Raw genomic sequence first — 18,758 nt, 5'->3', positions numbered from 1 at the left:
TCGTTTAGATTTCCAACATCTGAAATATTTTGCTTTCCTAACAGTGTGTTCTCCTTGGTGCCTTGGCGAATCTTTATCTTTACAAAAAAACACACAAATGCTCTTTTGCGGGAGCCTGCTATATTCAAATCATCTGCTGTGTTTCTGATATTAAAACTGTGACTGCACTTCACAAAATGCCTCATTAATTGTAACGTGCTTTTGGATGCCCAGAGCTGATGAAAAACTAGTCTTCCTCACAGGGAAGGTTGAGGGAAGATTCAACGTAGATGTTTGAAACTGAGAGGATTTTAAACATGGGCTAACTGTCACCCGTTGCAAGAGATTATTAACCAAAGACCACTGTGTACGGTGATTTTCAAAAAAGAACATTTGCAGCCCAGCGATTTCAGGGTTCAAACTCAAATCACAGAGAAGCAAGGACATTATTACAACCTTTTCTGATGCCCGTTCAAATTAATTAGAACAAGTTAATGCAGCACCATTCTGTGTTCCCTGTCAATCATGTTATTAATACATTGATTTGCAAAGATGTACTGAGGTTATGACAGTTGGTAGCATGGCCTAAAAATATTTTGACTGTGAAAGAGTGCACCTCAGTACATCGTGCTCTGATAATTCCTGTGTGTCATCCTGTCCATTCAGATAATTGGACCTCACATTCTTTAAAGCTAGGCTGTGTAAGGAAGAAATATTCTACTTCGGAGTTGGGTTTTTGAGGTGTGTTGGTAGTGCCCTCATAGACCTAGTTTTGAGTCCCACCTGTTGCAGAGAATTATAATAACATTGCTGAACAAATTAGTTAGAAAAGCAGCTAACCTTCACTGGTTGTGTGTGTTAGTTAATGATTAGGCATGAGCGAATCCTTCAAGTGTGAATGGAAAGGAGCAGTTGCTGGTGGAATCTTGTCAAGTTGGCCAGGGTTCTGGTCACTCTGTGGGAGAGTTGGCAGTAGCTTAGTCTTGTCCCTTTGCGAGATGGTCTGCCCCAGAGTGTGCCAATCCTCACAGATCAGCAGTGGGTCTTCCTGGGGTCAAGGAATCTTTTGAGGTGGGGAGAGTCCATCTGTGAAGAGCTGCCAGCTAATCTGAGGCCAGAATCTCAAATGAGTGGTAATGTCGTACGTCCTGCTACTATGATCCCCACCTACGGCCAAAGATTACTGCAGGGTGGCAAGTTAAGATGTAAGGGTTAAGTGAGGGAGAGGACCGGCTTAGCAGCAAAGGCAGGGAGTTGCTTTGAGCAGTAGCTCTCTTCTTCAGGTCAGTACTTTGAATGAGTGAACCCCATTTCCCACCCGACCTGGAGAAATTGCAAGCAAACAAGCCAGCAAGGCAAATCCGCAATCTGTCGCTGGCCTTATAACAGAGATTCATAACAGAGCTGTCAAGGCCTTTAAGTTGCCATTAATTGGTCTTCTGGTTTGCACATAGCCAGGGTGGAGGGAAGGAGCGAGATGGCTGTCTCACTATCAACTGATTAAATACTGTAGCTCCACAGGTGCCAGACCCACCACACAGCAGGGCACAAGATGCTGTCCTGTAAGTGTATGTATATTTACTTACATGTGCATGTGTTTATTTCTAATTACCTGTGCGTGCATGTGTGCAATTCTGCGTGTGTGCATGAATAATCTGGGTGCACGAGTGATTCTCTGTGTGTGAGTAATTCTGTGTTTGTGCTGTGTGTGTGTGTGTGTGTGTGTGTGTGTGTGTGTGTGTGTGTGTGTGTGTGTGTGTGTGTGTGTGTGTGTGTGTGTGTGTGCATAACTTTGAATGTGTGCATGTGTGACTAAGGGCATATGTTGGAGATTTATCAGTGCGTGTGTGGATAGGAGAGTGATTGTGAATGTGTGCAAACCAAAGAGTGATTGTAAGAATGTGAGTCTAATTCCATGAATGTTTTTCTGAATGAGAGCTTGGATACTTGGGGCTGAATCTTACATTGTTTTCTCTAAGTATCAGTTTCATCGATTATTCTAGAAGAATTTTTCATTGTAAAGCTGATCAAGGTTTCTCACTATGCCTTACCGTCTCACCACATTCACCACCAACACTGCCTCCATCGCATTTCTCCCTCCGAATTCCAGCCACATCCTAACACTCACTGTTCCTGGACCAAGTTGCCATTGCTGGGATGTCCCTGTACCCCTGACACTCATGCCATCTTTAAAAGCCTGTTGGGACCGTGGTCAAGCATTAACAGTCAAGTGCTGCGCTGCAAGTGCTCCCAGACATGGCAGAGAAAGGAAAATTGTTATTCTGCACACATGCTCATATACATACTCTCACACGTATATGTATATGTACACTTTCAGTAACGTCCCCTTCGTTCCTCTAAACTCCTGTGAAAATAGACCAAAACTGTACAAACTCTCCTCATGAGAAAATCCCTGCATAGCCAGGATCCACCCAATGAGCCTTTGCCGGACTGTCTCCAATATCAGTGTGTCTTTCCATAGATAAGTGACCCAGAATTATTCACAGTATTCCAAGTGTGGTCTAATTCGTGCCCTTGTATAGTTTTAACAACACTTCCATATTTTTATACTCCATTTCCTTTGAAATAAAGACCAGCATTCCATTTGCCTTTTCTATCATCTGTGGAACTTGTATGCTGGCATTTATTTGTGATTTATGTGCAAGGACTCCTAAACCCCTGTGTAGTAGCTCTCTTCATTTAAATAATATTATTTTTTTTTCACCACTGACAATTAGGAAATATGAATTGCGACTCCATAACATAAACTCTACTCCTTCTTAAATTCTCCATCTCTCACATACAGACAGACGCAAAGATAAGCAGGACGTGCATATTAATTACCCTATCCATGCCCCTCATCATTTTATAAACTTGTATAAGGTCACCCCTCAGCCTTCGATTCTCCAGGGAAAATAGTCCCAGCCTTTTCAGCCTATTTGGGTAATCTCAAGTCCCCATTATTCGTCATCTGAAGATTTTGGGAAATGCCAGACTTTTGGGATGATTCCCTTGTGGAAAGGCTAGCAGTCAAATTGCATTCTCAAAGACAAGCAACAATCATTCAATGTAGCCCTGAACGCTTTGTAGATGCTGGCACTTTGAGATTCTGTTTTGTTTCTCAGTGTGATTTATTTTGAAGAACATCAGAAACCAAACTTCAAACAAAAGTTTACCACACATAGCGTAAACGATGGCAGCCGACAGATGCAGGATTCATGAAGCTAGCCCCAATGTGAAGTATGAGACAGAATATTGCATTTCCATACCTGCCACAGGTCTGGAATTAGAAAAAATCTGTCTTACACAAATCCCCCTGACTATTCATCTTGTCTCTGTATCAGCCACTGGGATATGATAAGAATTTATCGTAGGAATCACACAGAAAATATAACCATGGGGAAGAGATAGATTGGAATAGATTACTGCTCTGCTTCAAGCGAATTAGAAACATAATTGAAGAAATTTAGTTTTTGAGTCAATCTAGCTTGTTATATTTCTGTTGGGATTCAAGAAATTTTTTCAACAACATTCCTTTCCTCCCTTCTCACTTTCCTTCACTTTTCCTCTCACCCATTCCGGGTATTTGGGTTAACTCTTTCCAAACTTCACCCCAGGCCCATTAGCAGAGAAATGAGCTGTGGATCTTATTGTTGTCCGCTTCCTTGCCAATGTGCCAAGTAAGGGGATCAGAGATGCATTCCATTTCAGCAAAACAAAAGTAGCCGCACAGTATGATTGATGAAACACTTTCGGCATTCCGTGTTCACATGCCGTGGCCCCTGCAGGTTCAAAGCAAGAACATTAGGCCAGCACTCCAGCACAGCACTGAAGGGGTGCTGCACTGTCAGAGGTGCCATCTTTCAGATGACTGCCTACTTGGGTGGATGTTTGTTTGTCTTGTTAATCTTTCACAGGAGGAGGACTTCTCTGGCTACGTCAGCTTTTGCTACTCATCCCAAATTGCCTTTGAGGTGTTGCCGAGCTGCATTCTTCAGCCACTGCAGAGCATGTAGACCTGCAACGCCTTGAGGGAGGGAGTCCCAGCATTTTGCTCCAGCAAGTCTGAAGGAACAATTACATATTGCCAAGTTAGCAGCTTGGAGGGAACATGAAAATAGTGGTGCTGCAATGGCTCTGCTGCTCTTAATAAGAACCAAAACAGAGTGAACATTTCGGGCCCGGTGACCCTTCCTCAGAACTGAGTTAACTCTGTTTTCTCCTTCAGCGATGCTGCCAGACTTGCTGAGCTTCTCCAGCAGCTTTGTTTTTGTTCTGCTGCTCTTGACCCTCTTTGTGGTAGAGTTTGCAGGTTTGACAAATGGGATATCAAATGTGACCAGGGGCTTATCTCTGGAACACAAGCAAGAAATCTCTGACGAAACTCAGCAGATCTGGCAGCATCAGTGAACAGAAAGCAGAGTTAACATTTCAGGTCCCATTGGACCTGCTTCACAATGGTTTATCTCTGGCCCTGATCAGTATTTATTCCTCAATCCCAAAAAATAATTCAACACATTAACTGGACATTAATATATTGCTATATGCAAACTGGCCACCGTGTTTTATGCATTCACGAAAAAGACAACAATTTCAAAGATGCTTAGTTGACTATAAACCGTTTGGAAATGTCTGTTGGTTGAGAAAAGTGCTTCAAGAATGCAAGTCATTCTTCCAAACTGCTCAATGGACTGTCAGAGGCAGCAGTTGTGATCTGAATGTTGACACTTCCTCTGTTTCCCTCTGTTAGTTGCTGATGTAATGCTTTTGCGGACCACATGATCCTGAGCTGATCTGCTGGCTTTTAGTCTGTTGGAAAGCTCACTGTCTATTCTTCAACTCGCCACCAATTATGTTAGTATGCCTCTCCCACAACACCAATCGTGATTCTGACTATTCAGTTACAGCAAAGCTGCAGGTCACTAGAAGAAGCCAACAGATGGGATGACTTTCTGTCTCTGGTTTTCTGACTTACATTGGCAGCTAAATAACCCAGTATTTCTGACATTGTTTTGACCGGGAACTTTATCGCTGTTCTATCACTGCTGCTTGGTCAATAATCCTGGAATTCCCTCCCTCACAGCACTGAGGGTTTTTCTGGATCTCACACAGCTCCAGAAGCCAGCTCGCACTACTTTCTCAAGGGCAGTTAGAGATGGATAATAAATGCTAATCTTGTTAATGATCATTTCATGCCGTGAATAGATGGAAAAGTAAATAACATTGAATAGTACTGAAAAGAATGACAAGTTACCGAAGCTTTACAAGTTCTGAGGAAGGGTCACCGGACCCGAAGCGTTAACTCTGTTTTCTCCTTCACAGAAGCTGCCAGACCTGCTGAGCTTTTCCAGCAACTTTGTTTTTGTTGTCTTTTTAAATGTTCATTTAAATTTTGCATTTTTCTACAAGATCATCTCACACACAACTACTCGAGGCTTAAATCCCATTGTGCTTGCAATGTTCTGTTATAGCTGGGCTAAAAGCATTCAACTACAAGGACAGGTTACAAGCCTGCTACCCTTGAGCTCAGAAGATGAAGGGTAATATAATTGAGGTGTGTATGATGATTAAAGCATTCAGTATGATGGATTGAGATAAATAATTTCTTCAGGTGAAGGACTCCAGATCAAAGGCCATGAGATTTGAATTAGAGCCGTAAGGTCATAGAGTCATACAGCATGAAAACAAACTCTTTGGTCCAACCAGTCCATGCCGACCATAATCCCAGCAAAACTATTCCCACCTGCCTGCGCTTGGCCCACTTCCTTCCAAACATTTCTTATTCATGAACTTATCTAAATTTTGTTTAAATGTTGTTACTGTACCGGTATCCTCCTCTTCCTCTGGAAGTTCCACACATGAACCACTCATTGTTAAAAAGTTGATGGCATCTCTTTTTTAAATCTTTCTCCTCTCAACTTAAAAATGTGCTGCCTAATCGTGAAATCCCCCACCTTAGTGAAAAGACACCTTAGAGCTAGACCATTCAAGGGTGATGGGAGAGATGGTGGCAACATGAGATTGTTGCTGGAATAATAATGCCGAGGACCAGGTTAGAGCTCTGGGTGCAAGGTTTCAAATCCCACAATGGAAACTGAATAGAATCTGGAATATCAGAGATAATGGGAACTGCAGATGCTGGAGAATCCAAGATAATAAAATGTGAGGCTGGATGAACACAGCAGGCCAAGCAGCATCTCAGGAGCTCCTGAGATGCTGCTTGGCCTGCTGTGTTCATCCAGCCTCACATTTTAGAATCTGGAATATATTGCTCATGTCCGTAAGGGTGACCTTGACAAGTCTTGTCTTTTGATATAAAAATTCCATCTGGTTCATTGATGTGCTTCTGAGTGTGAAACCTGGCATCCTTACCTGGTCTGGCTTATCTGAGACTCCAGAGTCATGGCAATGTATTGACTTTTAACTGTCTTCAGTAATGGTCTGAGTGAACCACTCAGTTCAGGGGCAATTAGGAATAGGCAACAATCGCTAGCCTTGCCAATAATGCCTGCATTCCACGAAAAAATTGTTTATTTACACAAAAACTATTGGAACTGCATCTCTCTTTCTCAATTAGATACAGATCACCTTTGATCGAATGGAATATTGAAACAAAGTGGATGGGTGGCCTTTTCAGTTTCTATGTTTCGAAAGCACAGACCTGTAAGACCTGGGCAAGCTACAAAGATTAATTTTCAAGCTGACTCCACTAAGATGAACATTCCGTCTGTTGTTGGTTGTTGTTTGTTATTTCTAATGATTGTCTGGCTTGAAAATGTCAAGCAAAGCTTCCTTCAGCTTAAGGACATTGCCAATGGCAAGGTTGTAGAGAGCCCATTGTTTTAACATATTTGTGTTATGGTTATTGACCTGAATTTTTGTCCTTTTAATATTTTGGATATATTGCTTTGGTTTTTTTTGCCTGCGAACATTCTCTTAGGAATTACTGCCAGACAGTGAGCTGAAATGTACATTGAGTGTTGAGATGCTTAGCTGAAACTGGATGGGGTGTCATGTTTCTCTGTACGGTCTTAATTTTACTACAACCAGGGGGAATTAGTTCTGCACCAGCATCCACTCAATTACATAGATAATGGAGGCTAAGGTGAATTCACAATAGAATACATCTTGCTCTGTCTGGGTAATCAAAAGCCAGAGGACATATCCTCCCAATATCACTCACCTTTGAGGGTAGTCGATACAGTAGCTGTAGTGATTGGAACGAGGGCCAGGAGGATCTCATTGACTGTGAAAATGGAATTGTTAACCTGTGCCAATTAGGGAGTCCTGGCTGACAGATATAAACAGGAGATTCGCCCTGGCAGCTTCTTTTACCACCAGGCGTGTAACCTCAAATATGACACGCAGCTCCTGTTTATCAACCGTGATGATTTGGAGGTCCCCCTCAGGACTCTGCCTGTCTTTGACCAGGACCCGAACTCGCGTTGCACCTGCCTTCCGTCAGGAGTAGCTACTATCATCAGGGATCCTTTGGTCAGGAATCCGTACCTTCATAATCGCAGATTCGATTGGCTATCGGAGGGGAGGGCCGTGGCTGGGATGTGCTGGGTGGCGGGGTCTGGGTTGGATGCTGCAATAAGAATTGACACACAGGACTCCAGCTGACATCCGGTTGTCTGGCCACCGTCATTCAAAGCCTTAAAATGGCAGTGCACGGGCCTGGCGTTGTATACCAGTGGAAGGATGCTCAGGTATGCGGTGGAATCCTGCCTGCGCATACCCTGCTTGGATGGAATTTCACATTGGCCTCAGGATTCCCTGCGGGCCTGTGCCCCACAATCCTGATCCCCCTCTGGAATTTTAAAGATGTGAAGCAGAGAGGCCTGTACAGACCGCTGCGGCACGCCATCCATCTCTTCTCCTTCATCCACCACCCAAACATGCCTTTGTATCTCCGTTTGCCACAAGGCGGTGGGGATCCCCAATGAAGGGTCCTCTGTATGGGGGTTCTCCTTCTTTCCCTGGGGAATCTGGAGGGAGTGGGGGAGGTTGGGGGTGTTGCACATAGCCATCCCATGTAATTGCGGTGGTTCACAGACTCCCAGCCCAACTGTTTGTTTTATGGCACTGTGGATTCCATGGACTATGTGTATCTTGGTTTGGGCACTTTTCATGATCTTGAAGACCTCCTTTTGTGCTTTTGGTTGCACTTCAGCCCCACGGTCCTGATCTTTTGCCATCCGGTGCAGAGTAGGGAGGGCAGGTCAGAGGATTTCTTCATTGGTCTGCTCCTGTGCCTGGCCAGGCTGGTCATTAGTAGGTCCAGGCAGTGGACCATGGAGAGAATTGTTATGGCTGACTGCCTGCCCCTCTTCCATGGCTATGTATGGGCCCAGTGTCCCTGGAAAAAGAGATTACGGTGTCTACCAACACACTTGGTGTCTTTCAGGAGAGGTGGGCACCACAGGGTGAGGAGTGTTTTATTTCCCCCTTCAATTCAATTTTAATTTGATCCCTGAGATAATGGGAACTGCAGATGCTGGAGAATCCAAGATAACAAAGTGTGAAGCTGGATGAACACAGCAGGCCAAGCAACATCTCAGGAGCACAAAAGGTGACGTTTCGGGCCTGGACCCTTCATCATCTCTGATGAAGGGTCTAGGCAGGAAACATCAGCTTTTGTGCTCCTGAGATGCTGCTTGGCCTGCTGTGTTCGTCCAGCTTCACACTTTGTTATCTTTAATTTGATCCCTACCCTTTTCATTCACATCTGCATTTCTCCACGGGGTCTCTGCTTGCTACTGGTTCTTTGATCACATGGGTGTTTTTCCAGGTGTTTGCCTCTCAATAATGTTATTTGCACACCTGCTGATTTTTACCATATCACATGCCTACACCTACAACATGGATGCTGAGGAAAATAAGCACTACTGCTGTATGGTAGTGGTGAAGGTGTCTGAGAAAAAGAAAAATATGACCAAGAGAAAGAAAAATAACATATAAGCAGGAGCACAGAGAGTCTTTTCAGTACTGAGACTGGGTCTGAGCTGGCTGGTAAGAGCCTCTGTACTATGCTAATGTAAATAAAAGGTGACTTGGTGACAGGACACAGACCTTTGTGCAGTTATTTCTGCAGCCATCTTTTATCTGACAATTTTTTTCCCAACTTGTATTAATTCCAATGGAGAATGGAGGGTTGTATTCTCCTATAACCATATATTTAGTCTTTCTAATAAGTAACCTCTCAAATCAAACCTTCTTGCATGCTTCAACAACAAAAACAAAGTTGCTGGAAAAGCTCAGCAGGTCTGGCAGCAACTGTGAAGGGTTCGGTGACCCTTCCTCTAAACGGACGCAAAATGTTAACTCTGTTTTTTTCCTTCACAGATGCTGCCAGACCTGCTAAGCTTTTCCAGCAACTTTGTTTTTGTTCCTGATTTACAGCATCCGCAGTTCTTTTGGTTCTTCTTTCAAGCTTGCTGAGCTATTTGCTTGATCCTCAAACAGGTTGAAGATGCAACATTGCTGAATCGAAACCAAAAAGTTCAGGTATTGTTGTTGTTCAGAGTGTTGGTTAGCCTTTTAGTCAGTGGTTTGAGACTACTATTTTAAGGGAGCTGCTACCCCAGCTATTTTAAGTGAGTGCGTGCAGTGAGACAGGTGTAGCTTGTTTTGCCATTTGCTTAGACCATGGCCGAAATGAATCTTTTTCTCCTTTGTTCTTCTGCGGGATGTAGGTGTCACTGGGCAAGTCAATATTTGTTGCCCATCCCTGATTGTCTTTCAACTGAGTGGCTTGCTCAATAAGTTCTCCCCTGGAGTCTGATTTTCCAAATGATGCTGTTTACGTGGCTTTATTGGTACAGATTCAAAGAGCAGTTAAGAGCCTGGAGTTAGACATAGACCTACCATATATGAATTTCAGACTTGATTTTCTAATAGATGTTAGTGAACTGATGGGCTGTAATAACAAAGTGTCATCCTTCCACAGTCACTGAGGTTAGCTTTTAATTCCAGACTCATTGATCAAATTCACATTCTATTCAAATGCCCTCAGAGTTAGTTGGGGCTGTTAGATTACCGGTTCTGTATATACCACCACTGCACCATTTCAAACTGAAAAGAGTTGTAACTTGATTCATTTTCCTTGTTTTCTATCCCTTAGAACCTTTATGAGCATCAATCAACCTTTGTCCTCAAATGTCATCCCTTTGAGACCCAGTATTACTCTGGTGCAGCTGCATTGCATGAGGTGTGTGGCCAGAATGGAATACATTAATCCTGTCACCAGACTTTTATACAGCTGTAATAGTGACCTCCATACTTTTGTATTCCAGCCCCCGTGGGAGTCAGTGACTTAATTCATGGACAAAGGAATATTTGAAGCTACCTCTTACCAAATGACCCTCGCAGATGTAGTGGGCTGAATGGCCTCCTTTCACACTATCATTTCTAAGATGTCGCCCACAATAAGTTCTCCCCTGGAGTCTGATTTTCCAAATGATGCTGTTTACGTGGCTTTATTGGTACAGATTCAAAAATAAATTTGTGTGCTTCGCATCTCCATGGCAACCCTAGTTTGCGAGCAGATGCCCCTTGCAGGAAGCCACAGAGAACCATAGCAACAGATGAAAACTCTTCCCCGTCCCTATGGCAACAATCATTGTTGTGTGGTTGGGCTTTGGACCAATCCTCGAGTGTGAAATATGAAAGCACTCAAAAGCCTGCAGGTTCAGAGAGGTGATGTACCTGAATAATGCTTATAGACAGAACACAAAAAAAAAATTCAGCCTGAGTTCTGGCAGGCTATATGTGGTGAAATTCTAAATGTCTTGAAAGTCACTCACAGCTAGTTCAAACAATATTTTCTCCTCTGACTAGTGCTATTACTCCGACCCTAGAATTCGAATTAGAAGCTGGGAAAAAAAATCTAGGAAATATTCCTTGGGAAATCAGCCGTTTTTGTTGTATAAGTGTATTACTTTGTTCACTGCTCACCTTCACACCCACAATTCACATCACCATCTCACTCTTCCTCACACTAGAGCTGCTGGATCAGTGACAGTGGGAACCATCTCAGTGAATGTATCAGCAGTTTTACTGGAGCATCCATTGGTTCCTGCAGAGGACTTAAATCTGGTAGAGAAACAAAATTTACATCTTTAGCCTCCTGAGGCAGAGCCCCCTGCCCATTTAAAGAAAATGTTTTAGTCATTGTTTCAATCATGGAGATAAAGACTAGTCTCCATTTTGCCTCACGTTACCCCACCCTCAACAATTAAAGTGCTGATTCTGAGCAATGGGGTAGATTTTCCGACTGTGTGCCAAACCCTCAGAACAAAGGTAACACTTGCTTATGACAAAATGTGGAATCTGTTGACGTGAGGGGAGTCTGTTGAACTGCAGTTACTGCATAGTCTTTAAAAATTGTGTGGATGAGCACTTGAAATATTCCGGGCTACGGGCCAAGTGCTGGAAAGTGGGATCGGTGTAGATAGTACACTTCTCGGATGCTGGAGTTCTGAAACAAAAGCGGGAATTACTCGAAAAACTCAGCAGGTTGTCAGCATCTGTGCAGAGGAATGAAAACCCTTGTGCCATTGCTTTCCAGGTGTTCACCTAAATACGTATTAAATGCTTTGAGAAATTTGCTGCCTCTGGATGTGATTTTTCCTCACATCCCCTCTAAATGGCATACTCCTTATGATAAAACTGTGCTGCCTGGTTATAGACCCGAAATACTAAGGGAATTTTCTCCCTATCTATCTTACCTATGTCCCTCATAAGTTTGTACGCCTCAGTCAGAGCCTGCTTCAGCTTTCTCTGTTCTAATGAATACAACCCCAGCCTGTTTAGTCTCTCTTCATAACTGGTCCAGGCAACGTCCTGGTGAATCACCTCTGCACCCACTCCATTGCTATCACATCCTTTGCATAGCGTGGTGACCAGAACTGCACACAGTGGACTAATTAATGTTGTCTACAGCTTCATTGTAATACGCTCGCTCTTGTATCGAATGCCTTGGCTAATTAAAATGTCTTTTTGTTCCTTGCTGCCTTCTCATGTTGCACTTTCTTGCCCCTTATATCTCTCAGACTTCTTGGCTGTTGTTATCTCCACTCGATTGTCGCTGCTCTTTAACTTTCTGCCTGATTAACTTTCATCCTTCTTCAGTTTCACAGTAGCTTTTGATTTTGAAGTCTTACCGCCTCACTTTCAGCCATGAGCTATGTCTACTCTCCAAATCGCTTCATCCCTCCCACACCTCATTTGTCTTGTGCTTCTCTGTCCTCAATTGCCAAAACCTTTCCAGTTCAAAAGACCTCCTTTGACCCTATATTCAAGTCACTCATAACAATGTTTATCCACTGGTGTAAGAAAGATGAGGGGACTGTTTCACCAGGGAAACAACAAGTTGCATTTTCTTTTGCAAAATTGGAGGCTGTAACATAATGGTGACGTCACTTGGTCAGGAATCTAGAAACCCAGGTTAATAATCTGAGTAAAAACCCTAAAGAACTGTGGGTGCTGTACATCAGAAACATAAACAGAAATTGCTGAGAAAGCTCAACAGGTCTGGCAGCATCTGTGAAGAGAAATCAGAACTAACATTTCAGCCCAGTGATTGACCTGAAATGTTAACTCTGATTTTTCTTCACAGATGCTGCCAGATAAAATAATCTGGCGATGTGAGTTTGAATCCTATCGTGGCAGATGGCAAAATCGGAATTCAATAAAAATCTGGAATAAAAATGTTGATTGTTGGAAAAACCTAACTTGTTCTGATGTCCTTTAGAGAAGGGAATCTGTCACTCTTCATGTGGTCTGGTCTACATGTGACTGCAGACCTAAAGCATTGGCGTTGATTCACAAGTGCCCTCTGGAATGGCTTAGTGAGCCATTCAGTTCTAGGGCAATAAATGCCGGCCTAGCCAGTGATACTCACATCCACACGAACGAATTAAAATAAAATAAAAGTTAGACATAATTGTATTAGTCTTAGGAAGATCCAGTCTTCACTTGACTGCTTGTGACATTATTCATCTTTGTGAGCTTCTGCATTGCTCGAGGCTAGTGCTTATGTAAACACAGTCATTCAAGCATTTTTGGATTCCTGAATAGCCCAGCTCTTGTGTATTCTGGCCTCTCGTGTTGCCTTAAAGAAACATTAGCCATTTCTTATCAGCAAAGGGATCAATACAGTGCAATATTTTGCATGGATTCAGTATCGTTAGCGCCGTAAGATGTCCCAGAACGCTTCAAGGAAGCTGAAGTTTAAAGAAGCTGTAGATTTTCTTCAAATCTATTTTTTAATCAGATTCACTCCACTGGCACTACCTTGGCTGAGTGGTTTCAGCTGCAAATGCTGCTTCACTTCAGGTCTACGCAAAATTCAATCGAACTTCCTTCAGAAGGAATTTAAATCCCCTGCGGCAATGCTTTCTACTGGGCTAGCTTAAATCAGTTCGGGAGGATAAAATGGGAGGAGGCCATTCTGCCCCTCAAGCCTACTCTGTCATTCTGTTAAATCGTGGTTGGCCTGTACCTTAAATCTCCTTGGTCACCTTGGTTCTTTAGTGTTTCCTATCCTTGCCTAATAAAAACCGAAATAACTGCGGATGCTGTAAATCAGGAACAAAAACAAAGTTACTGGAAAAGCTCAGCAGGTCTGGCAGCATCTGTGAAGGAAAAAAGCAGTTAACTTTTCGGATCTGGTGACCCCTCCTCAGAACTTCCTCAGAAGAGCCAGTTCTGAGGAAGAGGGACCAGACCCAAAACGTTAACTCTGTTTCTTCCTTCACAGATGCTGCCAAACCTGCTGAGCTTTTCCAGTAACTGTGTTTTTGTTCCTATCCTTACCTAGTGCTCATCAGCTTGGTCTCATCTTCCGCAGCTTTGTCAAGAAGAGGGTTTCAGATTCCTACTCCTCATGTATTTTCTTGTCATCGCAATTCAGAAACGACACAGTGTTTCTTTTCAACAAGTGATGTGACCAAGTTGAAGCTTCTTTCAGGCTTAAGCTCCTGTGTGAAGTTATGGGTGTGTTGAATATGTGAGTCAGTTACTGTTGCATGGTTCTTGGGATTTTAGGGGATGCTAGAAAGTCACAAGCATGTTACCTCCTACAGTAAAGCGAGGTCTTAGCTGCAACTTCAGATGTTTAGTTATAAGCTACAATGGAGCATCAGCATAAGAAAATGGTTACAGTGCATCAGGAAGTAATTAACTCTACCATTTCTATGCTGGCTCTCTGAAGGACAAATTCTCTCACTCTGATGCCCCACATTCTCCCCATGACCCTACCCTTTCTTCCTTTTCAGATAATAAACTAATTTCCCTTTGAATGACTTCATTGATTCTACCTACACCATCAGGCAGTACATTGCTGATCCCAAGCCACTCACTGTGTGAGATAAAATTCTCCTCATGTCTCCATTGCTTCTTTGGGCAATTAATTTAAATCTATGCCCGCTTGTTCTCAATCCTCCCAATATTACTGAACAGTTTCGCCGCATCTACTCTACCAGGCCACTGGAAGAATCACTTTTGAATAGTTATATCAAACCTCCTCTCAACTTCCTCATCAAGGCAAACTTCCCCAATTTTACAATCTGTTTATGTAGAACTGGTTTGAAAATTATTTGGCTGAAAGAGCTTCTTCATATGATCTGATCTAATTCAAGACTAGGGCAATGGATTCAAAACATCTCGTTCTAACCTACAGCAGCACGGTGGCTCAGTGGTTAGCACTGCTGCCTCACAACACTAGAGACCCAGGTTAAATGCCAGCCTTTATTATGTCCATGTAGAGTTCGCACATTCTCCCTGTGCCAATGCGGATTTCATCTGGATGCTCTAGTTTCCTCCCAGTGTCCAAAGATGTGCAGGTGAGGTGGATTGGCCATGCTGAATGGCCTCATGGTGTTCAGGGATGTGCTGTCTAGCTGGGACCGCTGTGTAAAATGCAGGGTTACGAGGATGGGGTGGTTCTGGGTGGGATGCACTTCAGAGGGCTGGTATGGATTCGATTGGCAGAATGGCCTCTTTCTGCACTGTGGAAATTCTTTGATTCTGGCCACTGAAGTTCACTAGATTTTCTTTATGGTCTATGCACTGAGCCAATTATCCAGCAAAAGCAGGCACTCACTCAGCAAGTGGCACTTCTTGCACTCAACAGTTCTATGGAGGAGGCCATGGCTGTTATCCAAAGAACAACTCTTGGAGCAGCACCGAAAAGGTCTCCTTCTCAGTGATTTGATGGATCGGGGTGAGTGTGCGGAGCTGGTGGTGAGTCCCATTGATCAACCGGCGGCCTATGTTCAATCCTCTTGCTCACTGATTGGCTAAGCTGCCTGCATACGTTGCACTGTTGTGCAGCTTACTTGCCCACTTTGTGACTGGGTTAGCCCCAGCTGCAGCGGGATGAAGCCCCCAAGTGACTCTGAACTGGTCAATCAAGGACCTCAATTGGCAATGCGTAAACCATGAGCGTCCCTGGACATGACTTAATTCTGGCCAAGGTGGCAGCGTGTAATTATGCCACCATCCCATCGAATTAAATGCCATCTCCTTCTCTGAGCTCACCGACCTCAGAAGTAGAAGATTCCAGCCCTAGCTGGACAGCTGAAGGCATGGTCAACCATGAAAATCAGGGATGCACGTAAGACAAAGAGCATCTTTAAAAAAGGAAAAGTTCATTCTGTCAGGTCACTAGATGGATGAGTATTGAGGAGGAAGGATCGGAGGCAGTGCTGAAGATGATTTCCTTCAGTGTCGAATTTTGCTGTATGTTATTGAAGAGAATTGTAGGACCACTGATTGAAACAAGTCACTTGCATGTAAATAGAGGATGGAAATGAAGAGCCATATAATAATATACAAAGAGCAGGGCTGCCAATCAAACGACCCTCAGGCACTTCTGTTCTCTGCTTTTCGAATCTATTAGCATATATTAGCATATATCTTTTTTAGTGTGCATTTTCATAAGGTTGTTCTGTCAGCCGAGACCCAGTTCAGCTCTGCTGAGTACTGGGTGGCCGGGCTGCACTTTGAATGTGCTCTAGAGTGAACTTGTGCAAATAAGCCTCCCATCATTGTTATTTAGCTTTGGACTACGTAAGCCCACAGCATAGTGTTCAAACCCGAAGAAGGAAAAATAATAATAATTGTGAATGTTTTCTTTCCACAAGCTGCCCCTTGTTTGGAAAACTGATTCTGGTGTTCGGTGGAACCCTTATCTCACTGCCAGAGAAACGCCCCAGCAGGAATAACACACACAGCAATCATTCAACAAGGGAGCTGTCTTGTAACTTAGTACACCACCCCTCCCTCCCACCCTGACAGCCCTACCCTGTTCTGCATTCCCCTCCATCTCAGGAAGCAGATTTAAGAATTGTAGCCTCAGTGCTGTTTGTGATTTCATGTTGAAATATCTAATAATGATTCTTAGTGAAAGAAACTCTGTCAGCATCTGGAATTTAAAAAATCCTTGTTGTTATTGCGTGTGTGTGTGTGTGTTGGCTGTTCAACTGTTGAGGCCATCCAAGCTCAATACCCTTCTTGGCCATGCTATGGTTGTTAACAGTGGCTCAGTGCATTTCTGGAGGTTTAATCTCACGGCCTCCTACTCCACCCTGGGACGTGTTGTCAAACAGAGAGATCTAGGGTTGCAGGTACCTAGTTCCAAGAAAGTGGCATCACAGGGTGATAAAGGAGGTGTTTTCTATGCTTGTCTTCAACAGTCAGAACATTGAGTACAGGAATTGTTACAGCTGTACAAGACAATGGTAAGGTCACATTTGGAGTATTGCGTACAATTCTGTTCACCCTGCTATAGGAAGAATGTTATTAAACTGGAAAGAGTGCAAAAATGATTTACAAGGATATAATGGAGACTGGACAGTCTGAATTGTGAGGAGATGCTGGATAGGCTCGGACCTTCTTTCCCTGGAACGTATAAAATCATGAGGGGCATAGATAAAGTAAATAGTCAAGGACTTTTCCCCAGGGTAGCGAAGTCTAAAACTAGAGGGGATAGGTTTAAGATGAGAGGGAAAAGGCGTATAAGAGACCTGAGAGGCAACTTTTTCATACAGAAGGAGGTCTGTATTTAGGACGAGCATCCAGAGGAAGTGGAAGAGATGAGTACCGTTACAATATTTAGAAGATATTTGGACAGGTACATGAATAAAAAAGGTTTAGAGCGATATGGGCCAAATGTAGACAGATTGAACTAGTTTAGTTTCAGATATCTGGTTGGCATGGATGAGTTGTGCTGAAAGGTTGGTTTCTTTGCTGTATGTCTAAGACACTAACTCTAATTAAACAATTGCATTTATTTACAATGAAAAATGTTCCAAAAAGAGACACCTTTTATTTGTAGCTCTCCCATGCTTTTGTTTCGTACGATGTGAAAGCCAGTGACTACCATACAGATATTTTCTAACCAACCTGGCCAGAGATGTTATGACACATGCCTGGAGCAATTGAAACTTGAATGCCAGACTTCGAGGCTCAGAGCAGGGACATTGGCACAACATCCCAAATTAACCCCATTTTGTTTCAACTCAGGTAATAGTCAATCCCACGTAAGTCCTCAAATCCTTAGATTTTCAAATATTGTGTGTATAGTCAATCCTGAAGTTAAACTCCCATTTTTTTTCAAAAATCTTGATGCAAGGGAAGTATTGCATTTTTCTCGCTTAAACAGCAGAAAAATAGCTAAATAAAGCAAAGAACTACAGATGCAGGAAATCTGAAACAAGCAAAAATGGAAATTGTTGGAGAAACTCAGCAGGTTTGGAGATATAAACAGAGTGGACATCTCGAGTCGAGTGACCCACCCATCCTCAGAAAGGAAAACTAGTAGACAGCCTCGAACTGACAATCCCTGCTAAATTCAGCACCATGGCCAGCAACCAGAGTCCTGGTCGGTAGCTGCAAAGATCTGGCATGGCACTTTACCCTTTGGAGCAGTCGTCCCCTAAATTTCCGCCCAAAAGTTTGGTCTGATGAGTTCGACTCTTACATGAAGATAAATGAAAGTCTTTCTATAACTCTTGCATAACAACAAACTTTGAACTTTCTCAATCAGTGTGAATCTGTGACAGAGTAGGTGCTGTTTTAAGGGACTGAGATATATGCTGCCTACTTAAACACAACAAAGCCAAAAATCAATGCAAGTCAAGGAATCAATAACTTAAAAGAAAGAAGCTTATTTTGTTGTGCTTGGCACCGAGAGGCATCATGCTACAACCTCCTCTGTAGCTGAGGGGTGACCCTATGCAGGGTTATAAAATCATGAGGAGCATGTATAAGATGAATAGCAAGATCTTTTCCCCAGGTGAGGGAGGTCCAGAACTGGAGGGCATGGGTTTAAGGTGAGGGAGAAAGATTTAAAAGGGAACTGAGGGGTAACTTCTTCACAGAGAGGAAAGTGCGTGGGTAGAATGAGCTGCCGGAGGAAGTGGTGGAGACTGGTATAATTATCACATTTGGACAGGTATATGAATAGGAAAGATTCAGACAGATATGTGCCAAATGGGATGAGTTCAGTTTCAGATACCTGGTCGGCATGGATGAGTTGAACCAAAGTGTCTGCTTCCTTGCTGTGAGAGTCTACGGCAGTACCTCACAATGAGCAGAAATGAATCTTTCCCTGAAGAGTTGACAGAAGTTGCTAAAATAGACATACACGTGCTATTATTTATATAAGCCCAGGCTTCCTCACACAGGCCTAAACACATGTGAGCCTGAATCCTACTCTTAACTTCTGCCAAACCATTAAATGTATTGCATGGTTGCAATGTTTGTGCTGC

At 43.2% G+C, this 18,758-nt stretch overlaps 1 protein-coding gene across 6 annotated transcripts in view; it reads left to right on the top strand.

Moving 5' to 3' along the window:
* celf6 (CUGBP Elav-like family member 6) overlaps positions 1 to 18,758 on the top strand; it is an 889,174-nt gene that overhangs the window by 465,759 nt on the left and 404,657 nt on the right. The window contains exon 1 of one of the 6 annotated variants that reach the window (XM_059640123.1): positions 1,451 to 1,541. The exons of the other annotated variants lie outside the window; for them this stretch is intronic. The gene's annotated coding sequence lies outside the window, so the exon portion shown is untranslated. Of the gene's footprint in view, positions 1 to 1,450; positions 1,542 to 18,758 lie in introns of those variants that run through there. 6 annotated transcript variants of the gene reach the window in all.

This window comes from Stegostoma tigrinum, chromosome 36 (genome assembly GCF_030684315.1).
Source record: "Stegostoma tigrinum isolate sSteTig4 chromosome 36, sSteTig4.hap1, whole genome shotgun sequence".
Lineage (NCBI taxonomy): Eukaryota > Metazoa > Chordata > Chondrichthyes > Orectolobiformes > Stegostomatidae > Stegostoma > Stegostoma tigrinum.
Note: the sequence above shows the minus strand (reverse complement) of the source record. Positions and strands in the feature narration are given on the sequence as shown.